The sequence below is a fragment of the Hibiscus syriacus genome, unplaced genomic scaffold (genome assembly GCF_006381635.1).
Source record: "Hibiscus syriacus cultivar Baekdansim isolate YM2019G1 unplaced genomic scaffold, ASM638163v2 tig00110387_pilon, whole genome shotgun sequence".
Classification (NCBI taxonomy): Eukaryota; Viridiplantae; Streptophyta; class Magnoliopsida; order Malvales; family Malvaceae; genus Hibiscus; species Hibiscus syriacus.
The window spans coordinates 293967-304425 of NW_024062717.1; the positions used below are offsets into that span (position 1 = coordinate 293967).

At 34.0% G+C, this 10459-nt stretch overlaps 1 pseudogene; it reads left to right on the forward strand.

The window, feature by feature from the left end:
- The first annotated feature begins 4016 nt into the window (after window positions 1-4016).
- On the forward strand, window positions 4017-7232 carry LOC120122617 (annotated as a pseudogene).
- The last annotated feature ends 3227 nt before the right edge of the window (window positions 7233-10459 follow it).

Genomic DNA, 10459 nt, shown 5'->3' on the forward strand with positions numbered 1-10459 from the left:
TCAAAACTAATAGTTTATATACTAAATGCATAGTTTACCCTATTTTTTTAAATTAAAACATTGAAACTAAAGGATGACGTAGGAGTCTATATGGAATCGTTATCGTGAAATAGTTTCCAACGTAGAATTATTAGGTTTCTAGCCTCCTACCGTTACTAACATCATTTCTTAAAGCTTAATATAAAAAAATATTTAAATTATATTATATCATTAAATTAAGGGTTAACGGTTTAATGATAAAAAATAAGATTAACCGTAAATAATTAAATTGTTAATTTTTTTTCAAATGGTTGATCAAAATAAATAGATTAAAAACTAAAGCGACAACCAATGTAGTTTAACCCGAGTTTCTTTAAAAGGGTAAATCACACAAGTGGTCACTAATATTTGTGTAAATTTTGTTTTTCTCACTAATGTTTCAAAACTAACTATTTGCCAACTAATGTAGACAATCACATACTTGCTGTTTGACTTCCCGAAACTTTTGATCGACGTTTAAGAAAACAAATTGAAAAAAAAAATCTCTTACTCTCCTTTCTTTTCCATCATGAACCTCAACAGCTGATGGGTTTGCCTTTGCCCAATCTTCAGTCTCTTGGGTTTGTTTACCAAGTATTAGGAACCCAAGGTGCAGTTCCCAATTCAAGATCATAGAGGTGTTTATCAACTAATATGATATTTGGAAAACAGAATATTAACTTGGGGTGTTCATTTAGTTAAAACAGTGGCCAACCGAACCGAATTACCATTAAATGAATTAATCGAATTTTTTTTCTTTAACCGTTAATTGAACCAAACTTTTTTTTTTGAAAATATTAACCGAACAGAATAAATTTCTGTTAATTCGGTTAATTTTCGAATTAACCAAAATTTTTAAAAAAAATTTAATTTATATAAAAATGGAATATTTTTTAAATCAAAAAATAATTTATAATTAATTTAAATAATACATAATTATAAAATAAAAATTTTATATGGATTTTTTTAATTAATTAATATTGATTTAGGTTTAAAAGTTATTTGATATTAAATTATTAATTGGGTTTTAAATAGTTTCGGCTAATCCCATATGTTATATATAATATATTTAAAATTTAATTTCGGTTAATTAACCGGTTTCGAACCGAATTAATCGTTAATCGAATTATAAAAAATTTATTAACTGTTTTCCGACCGAACTAATTCGGTGGCCGACCAAATTAACCGAACTAATTCGGTTTGATCGCTTAATTCGGTTAAAACTGAAAAATGAAGACCCCTAATATTAACTATTAGGAAACTCATATTTTCATGACACAACTATGCTTGAACAACCGTAATAACTATAGTTAATCATAATGGCAAATTACTAAAATTTTGGGTTAGGCCAATGTAAATATAATAAAATTCATCTAATGTAATTCATATATTTAATTTAAAAACATAATAACAATTATATATATATATATATAGGGACAATGTCAAGATTCCAATTTAAGAGGGATAAAATATAATTAATCATAAAAAATGAGGGGACAAAGTACAATTAACCATAGAAAATGAAGGGCAAAATCAAAATAAACTAAAATTTAGAACCTAATTTAATTTTAATAATAAAAAATAGAGGGGCAGTGGTCCCCGGGACAAAGCTATATATTAAAGCAATATGATTTTCGTAACATAATTCATGTATATTTTATTTAGGGTAAACTACCTATTTGTTCATCTACCTATTACTTAATTTATATTTTGGTTACTCAACTATTTTTTTAAATCATACCTAACATCATGTTTTGATTTTATTTTGGTCACCTATCATTAAAAAATTAACAGTAATGGTTACGTGACATTATTTTAATTATTTTTCAGTCCCGATGTGAAATTATCTCATGACATGTCAACATCACCGTTAAGTTTTAAAGATGAGTGACCAAAATAGAACAAAACGTAACATTAGATAAGATTTAAAATAAATAATATCTAAATGCCCAAAACAAAAATTAAATAATAAGTAGGTGACTATATAAGTAATTTATCCTTTTTCGGACAAGGGTGGGCATGAACTAAGTAGGCCTACCCTAGATAAGCCCCTGCTCAGTCAATCGCCAAAATAAGCAAAACAAAGCTAGAAAAAGTTGAGTTTATCTAAGTTATGCTTGCAACAGCCTTAATATATTATTAAATAAAGACGTTATCGATTTTTATTATTTTTAATAAAATCGGTAAAAAAATTACTTAAAATAGTATTTTTACCTAAAACATTAATATTTTTAATATTTTCGGTAAAGTGTTAATAATAACAAAACCAGTAGCACTTTATCGAATATGTTAACAAAATCAGTAAAGCACCCAATAATAACAAAACCGGTAGAAATAATAATGTTTTCGGTAATTTTTTATCGGTTTTATTAAAAAATAATAACAAAACCGATAGTGTCTTTCTTTAGCCGTATATTAAAGTTGTCATTATGTGAGACTTTCCCCTCCTATATGCATTCGGGTAAATTAACGAGATAATGCTCTCGAAGTTTTATTTCACGAGATAATGCAGTGCTCAGATTAATTGCTCAAATGGGGTAAATTCTACAGTGATGGCGTAGGTCGCCATGTCATCCGGGCGACCTACGACGTGGCAGCATCCAGACGAACCACCATAGGTCGCCATGCACGCCCGACGTCCTTATAGGTCGCCATGCACGCCGGTCTTTGCTATGCATGGGCCATGCACGGGGCATGTGGGAGTGGGAGCTGTGCATGGGCCATGCACGTGGGGTGTAGGTCGCCATGGAGGGATATGGTTAAAGCTTGGTACGCATGCATGAGGATAAGGTTAAAGCTTGGTCGCGATGCCAGAGCTTGGTCCATGCACAGCTCCCGCTCCCTCATGCCCCGTGCATGGCCGTGCATGGCGACCTATAAGGACGTCGGGCTTGCATGGCGACCTATAAAGACGCCGGGCGTGCATGGCGACCTATGGTGGTTCGTCTGGATGCTGCCACGTCGTAGGTCGCCCGGATGGCATGGCGACCTACGGCCATCACTGTAGAATTTACCCCATTTGAACAATTAATCTGAGCACTGCTCTCGTGAAATAAAAACTTCGAGAGCATTATCTCGTTGATTTTGCCATGCATTCACTTTCAACTAACACTTAATTCATTTCATGAAGCACTCATACATAAAGAGATATATAACTTAACTGGGGTCATGGTGTTGATGCTCCACCAATTAAGGTGATTTTCAACCATCAATTATTGCACCGGTAAGTTCTACAACACTCTTTGGCTCATGAAATAGAACAATGCAGAAGAAGAGATTTTTTTTTCAATTGCTTTTCTTAAACGCCCGGTCAAAAGTTTTGAGAAGTCGAACGAACAACATGTATGATCGTCTTGTGTGACAAAACAATGTAAGGTCAACGATTTAACGTGCCACATCAGCATTCCATTATTCTCAGTAACAACTATGAACGATGAGTGACGATTGTTATAAATCGATAATTTAGTGACAATTCATTAGCTTAAAACTTCAGGGTGAAAAAAACTTACAAAGATATTAGTGACTATTTATGTAGTTACCCTCTTTAAATTGGTTACCATTACTGGAAAAAAAAGTGACGTCATGAGTCGTGAATTAATAAATATATTAACTAAATATCATAAATATTTTTTAAAAAAATAATTAACTAACAATGAGTATTCTAATGAGATGACACTAGATTTTTAAATAAATCTAAAATTCAAATCTTTACATTTAAGAATTGAGTAAATTGAATTGAGAGGGATTTCTCTCTATAATACGCTATCCAAAGTAGTCTATCAATATATCACATAGATATAGTTATTAAAAATATATATATTTTGGACTGCATTCTCACTCACGACCAAACGCACAAGAGATGAATCTATGAAGTCCATTCGGTCTCGTTTAAAATAATATAATAATATCCATCCTCCTCAGCATTTTATCCATCTAACAAAGCTTCCTTCCTTTGTTTCTCCTACGATTTTTTTTTTTGATTGTTTACAGTCTATTTCTATTGTGCTCATCGAACTTGTATCATTTATTTGCTTAATCTCTCTCTTTCCCATGGCTTTCTGCTCCAAAAATTCAAAATTATCAACAACCTTAAATCAAAGGTGGTTTTATCGAGATTAATGAAACAGAGCCGTGATTGTTGTTCCAGGTCTCGCCTGAATAACACAAATCGTTGCAGCTTTAACTCATTAACTACTCTGCCACAACTCAGAAACCCAGATTCATATTCCCATAAAAAGGGTTTCTTTTTCTGTTTTCAGCGATTTCAATCCACCACAAGTGAACAACAGTTTGCTTCTCTCCCTAACGGTGAACACAATCAGGTTTGGAATGTGTTTTATGTTTTGCTATTAATAGTAAGGGTTGTTTATAATTTCTTCATGTTTATGTTTTTCTCATACATGTTTCAATGATCATTTTGATACTGCAAAAAGGGTTATATATATATATATATATATATCTTATGAGACCATTAGGAGATTATGATTCTTGCAGTGCCCTTTATCTTGATTTTGGCTTGATCTAGATTTATTTATCTGTTTTGCTCTGGAGCCTTTCGTGTTCACTGATGGTGCAAATGGGTGTTTTGGTTGGATATTACTAAATAATTATGCTGTTTAAGTTTCTTGGATTTCATTGGTATACAAATTATGAGAGCCGTATCACTTGCTCTGCTGTTGGAATGCTTAAACGGTAAAGGATAGAGCTTTTCTTCTTCTAATAATGATGATGATTTCTTCAATCCAATTCCAATTGTCCAGTTTCAAGTTACATGTATTAACCCTCACCAAAGCTTTCTTTTCATTCATTGAAGGAATTGGATTTCCAGGAGGAAAAGTTGTATTCTCCCTGAAATGCGATTTTTATGAATCTCCCTGTGTATAACCACTGCTACCGAGTTCTTGATGATAATGGTCAGCTAATTAGTAATAGCAACTTTGTACAGGTAGATTCACCTGCATGAAACAATCATTTCGTTTTCCTTTAAATCCATCATCGGCACAAAAGAATCTTATCAGCTACGTATTGATATAGGTCAGTGAGGAAATTGCTGTTAAAATGTATACCAACATGGCCACCCTTCAAATTTTGGATACCATATTCTATGAAGCTCAAAGGCAAGGAAGAATTTCCTTCTACGTGACCACAATTGGAGAAGAGCTATCAACATCGCATCGGCAGCAGCACTTAAATCAGACGACATTGTTTTCCCTCAGGTTAGAACAAAAATACATGGACATATATGCATCCCTTTACGATTCCTTCGAGCTTCATTTTCCAATTCTATGGATAGAGCATGACTTTAACCATTGACAAATTCATTTCAATCCCACATCTTGTTTATAACCTTTGTTCAAAGCATAAAGCTTCTCATGTTCTATTAAATCATAACTCTTGACAAGTTAGATGTGGCCGCATGGTTGAAAATTAAATGATGCGGTCTTCAGTACAGGGAGCCAGGAGTTTTACTATGGCGCGGTTTCACCCTTCAAGAATTTGCAAACCAGTGTTTGGAAACAAAGCTGATTATGGGAAAGGCAGACAAATGCCTGTTCATTATGGATCTAACAAGCTTAACTACTTTACCGTGTCATCGACAATTGCGTATGAGATTAAATTGTCTTCGAAGGATTTTGCCTGATAGAACTTTCTTAAAACCTTAAGATCTAATTATGTAAACCAGGGCTATACCATTCCCTCTGTTTTGCAGAACACAAATTCCCCACGCAGTTGGTGCTGCCTATTCTCTAAAGATGGACAAAAAGACGCATGTGCTGTCACTTACTTCGGCGATGGTGGCACAAGTGAGGTAAATATGCCGATTGAGAAAATATTTGGTTTCTTACATTGGAAGGGACATATGCTTATTGTAAACTAGACAAGGTGGGAAAAGATGGAATCACTGGTTTACATAACTCGGTTTTAGGGACGGGACATTAGAAAACCTTTTGTCCCTTTATATATGTACGAGTTCATTGCCTACCTCTGCCAAGTCTCACGAATTTCAGCTTCTGGTGCTTTGTTTCTAACATGACAAAATAATGGTAGGGAGATTTCCATGCTGCTTTGAATTCTCAGCCGTGACAGAGTCTCCAGTCATTTTTATCTGCCGGAACAATGGTTGGGCAATTAGTACACCCACTTCAGACCAGTTCCGAAGTAACGTTCTATCTTCTTTTTCTGAACTACATTCTTAATTTTAACAGTCTCTGAATCTATCAACAATTTATATATGCTTCCCATCATATATTTTAGTTTTGCACATGGTGCAGGTGAGGGGATTGCTGTTAGAGGGCAAGCTTATGGAGTCAGGAGCATTCGTGTAGATGGTAATGATGCACTTGCCATGTACACTGCAGTTCATGCTGCTCGTGAAATGGCGATAAACGAACACAGGCCCATTTTGGTTGAAGTAAGTCTTCTTTATTAAGTCTTTTCCTCAGTGGCTTTTCAGCAACAAGAGGCATATTCATAAAGCTGAACGTATTGGATTGTTCTTTCATCTTTTCTTCTATCGTTTCACTCAAGGCCGTTACATATCGAGTTGGACTCATTCCACATCAGATGATTCCTCCAAGTACCGTCCTGCTGATGAGATCAAATGGTGGAAAATGGCAAGAGATCCTGTAACAAGATTTAGAAAGTGGATTGAAGCAAATGGTTGGTGGGGTAGTGAGGCTGAGTCACAGCTCCGAAGCAGCATTCGGAATCAGGTAAAAACACTTAAAATGTGTTGTCTGTTTTCAAGGTGCAATGTATGTGACATGCTTTGCTGAGCCACCATCAGAACTGTGAAAGTTTGAAGGCTGTTCGAAGTCATTGCTCGGTTTTTCTTTTGTTTACGTCTCGCTTATCCTTTGGTTAAATTATTGTATACTGCTTCTTGGAACCTAAATTCTGAAGTCTCTTACTAACAGTTACTCTTCATGACATTATTGCAGCAATTCAGATAGCAGAGCGAGCTGAGAAACCTCCAGTGAAAGACTTATTCACGGACGTATACGATAATATTCCGTCCAACCTGCGTGAGCAAGAGAAATCGCTCAGGGAAACCATCAATAGACACCCCAAAGATTACCCTGCAGATGTTCCGTTTTAGGTGAACCATATACTTACATGCAGTAATTTATTCTCTGTAAAAGCCTGAACTTGTGATCCAGTGAATCAGGGTAATATGAAGCAGGCCCTAATTATGATGAAGTATTGGAAAGCAAGCAAGCTTTCTTGATCCAAATGAATGAATGGTATTATTTACTACATTAAATGCCTTTATAAGTAGCATTTCTAAGGCACATAGACAAATAAAATAAATTACCTTACAAGTAAAAGATATGAATGCTTGTTTATTATTTCTTTTTGGTATATTCATAACAATTTTTATCACCCAAAACACACAAACACATTGTATATCAAACTTTTGAGGTGAAAAATGTCAAATTATCGATTTGGTCCTGTACTGTTCCCAGATTTGAGATTCTTGCAGAAATGTATGGTGGATCAACTGCATCATGCCACAGAAACAATTCCACTAAATAATAACAGGCTGAAGAAGATGAAAATGTATAGTCCTTCACGTTGTACTTCAAAATTAAGTAGCCGTGTTTCTCATTTCTGTAAGGATTCATATGTAACACCAAACGGCCCAACAAACTAAGGTAACAAACTAACTGTTTATTTCTAACATCGAGTATTTCCTTGAGTAATTGTCAGTTCTCTCTCATTCTAGTACGGGTTTAGTCTCTATTACCATACATGGTCAAAAGTTCATCGATAAACCACTATACTATAGGTAAACTTAGGTGAATAAGTGTTCAATATAAGTGTCCCAGAAAGATTCAGATATTTCAACCTCATAAACTTTAAATCTAGTTGTTAAATATTTCATCTTATTGATATAATTATATGCTTTTATGGTATTTAACTTCATTGATATCAACTTCATGATTATTGGTTAATGACTTTTGAGAAGTCTTCGATTGCTTCTCAATAATCATTTATAACTATTAGACATTCTCATAATGATCAATTGAGCCACATATATCAGGAGGATCTGTACTCTTTATGATCATGATACTTTAAGTAACTAGATCGCTCTCATTCCTGATATAGAGTAAAATTCATTTGAGTGTTGGTTTCAGTTATAAATGGTTCGATTTTCCTGATATAGAGGCAATGACATGAAATCTTGAAGCTGCGATGGATGAATTACCCTTGGCCAAATCGACATTGCTGTTTTGCATCTGCGAAGAATATGGTGAACATCTTCAGTTCCTCTTCCACAAATACGGAAAACATCGATGTTTGACAAATGGCGACGATCCTTTTCCACATTTGTTAGAAGACGGTCTTGTATCGCGAGCCATAAGAAGATTCGAAGCCTTTGTGGAACCTCAAGTTTCCAAACTAAAGCCTTTGTGGAACCTCAAGTTTCCAAACTAAAGCCTTTGTGGAACCTCAAGTTTCCAAACTAACTTCCAATTGAGCTCACTATCTATTAGCTCCTGTGACATAACGTCATATAAGCAGATATTATGATTTTTTGACTTTAATAATTTTATTAACTAAATATATTATGATTAGTTTTATTGAATAAATTATAACTCGCTCAGCTTTATATTAATACTAAAATTTAATTTTAGATTATTGCTAAGTCATCGTGCAACATCTTTTTTATGGAAAAATTAGGTCAGTAGCTTCTTTAGTCCAGAGTCAGGGCATACTTAAGACTCATTGGGATTTACATATGAATTTACAGATTGTCTTCAAGTGACGGTGGTAGGATTCGAATGACCTTACAAGCTCAAATTTCTGAATCCAACCACTTGTACCAACAATCGTATTTTCGCCCAATTATCATTTTCGCATCTGTCGTATTTTCGCATCAATTTAGCCTTCAAAGTTGTTTAATTGTTTCATTTTATACCCTACCCCAACTTAAAACCCTTAATTGACAACCCTAAACCTTAAAGCAAAACTCATAACCTCTAAATCCTAAACATTAATCTCTAACTTAAAACTCTCAATTTAGCGTTTTAAGTGAGGGATAGGATCTGGAATGATGCAATTGAGCAACTTCAAATGCTAAATTGATGAGAAAATATGATAGAGACGAAATGATAAATTAGATCTACTATAAGGACAAAAGTTACCCTTTTACCTAATCATCACTGTCATCCCCTTCTCCCCCTCCCTACCCTGAATCTATAAATTTAGTTCTATATACATGCATACAAGAGTTTGATATTGGTTTGATACAAAATCCCTTTGACTTTCAATTTTATTTCTCATGAAAAGTATAAATTTGTTTCCAGAATTTTGCTATGATTTTCCATAAGGATAAATTACAAATTTGGTAACTAAACTTTATTATCCTTTCTATTTCACTCATTGTATTTTAAAATTTTTCAATTTCCTCGCTAAACTTAATACATTGAGTTTTTTTGTCACTCAACCGGTTCTCAATTACGGCGTTATAAATGAGTTGTTATATAGATGCAAAACGACATCGTTTTGGTGAAAATTTTATTCTTTTTAAATGCTATTAACTATTTAACAATGAAATGACAAAAAAGTCCTAATGTATTAAGTTTAGTGAGGAAATTGAATTTTTTTAAAATTTAGTGAGCAAAATAGGAGAGAGAGTAAAGTTAAGTGATGAAGTTTGTAATTTACCCTTTCTAGAATTAATTGCTAGTAAGGTATAGATTGTAAACAAAATGAAAGTCAAAGGGGACAGTAGTGTCATTTTGTATCGAACCAAGTCGAACTCTTGTATGCATGTATATAGAACTAAATCCATTCACAAGGTTGTGATTTTTTATCTTGTCCATTGGTTATGCATCTAAATTTTCAGTTTTTCAGAAGTAAAGTTGCAGGGGTGTGGTCCATTTTGATAAGATAGCATATGAGCTATCTAAGGAAACAAGAAATGAAGTGAAAACTTGTAATTCTTTATTAACAAGAAACTGACCTCTCTTGAATTAGAGAGAAGCTATTTATACAAATAAGAATGGTAGCATCTGCTGTTACAACAAACTGTTAAAAGCTCAACAACTTAACTGCTACAAGATAACAAACTATTCTAGAACTACAAACTATTCTAGAACTCACAACATATCCACAAGCACGTGTTCATAACACTAACATTCACCCTGCTTCATTAACTTCTTCAGCACTTGCCTCAGCATTATGACTGCTTCATTAACATTCACCCTGCTTCAATGACCTATTAGCTGTGTTACCAAGAGTTTCTGTCTGTGCTTGAGAAAAGAAGGGGAAGAGAGTGGCTTTGGCAAAACATCCGCCACCTGCTCATAAGCATGAATCTCATTAACCTGTAAACGACCATCAGCAACCATTTCTCGAACAAAAAATAAGTCAAACTCAACATGCTTGAACTTAGAATGCTGAACATGGTTAGCACATACCACAACAGTACTAG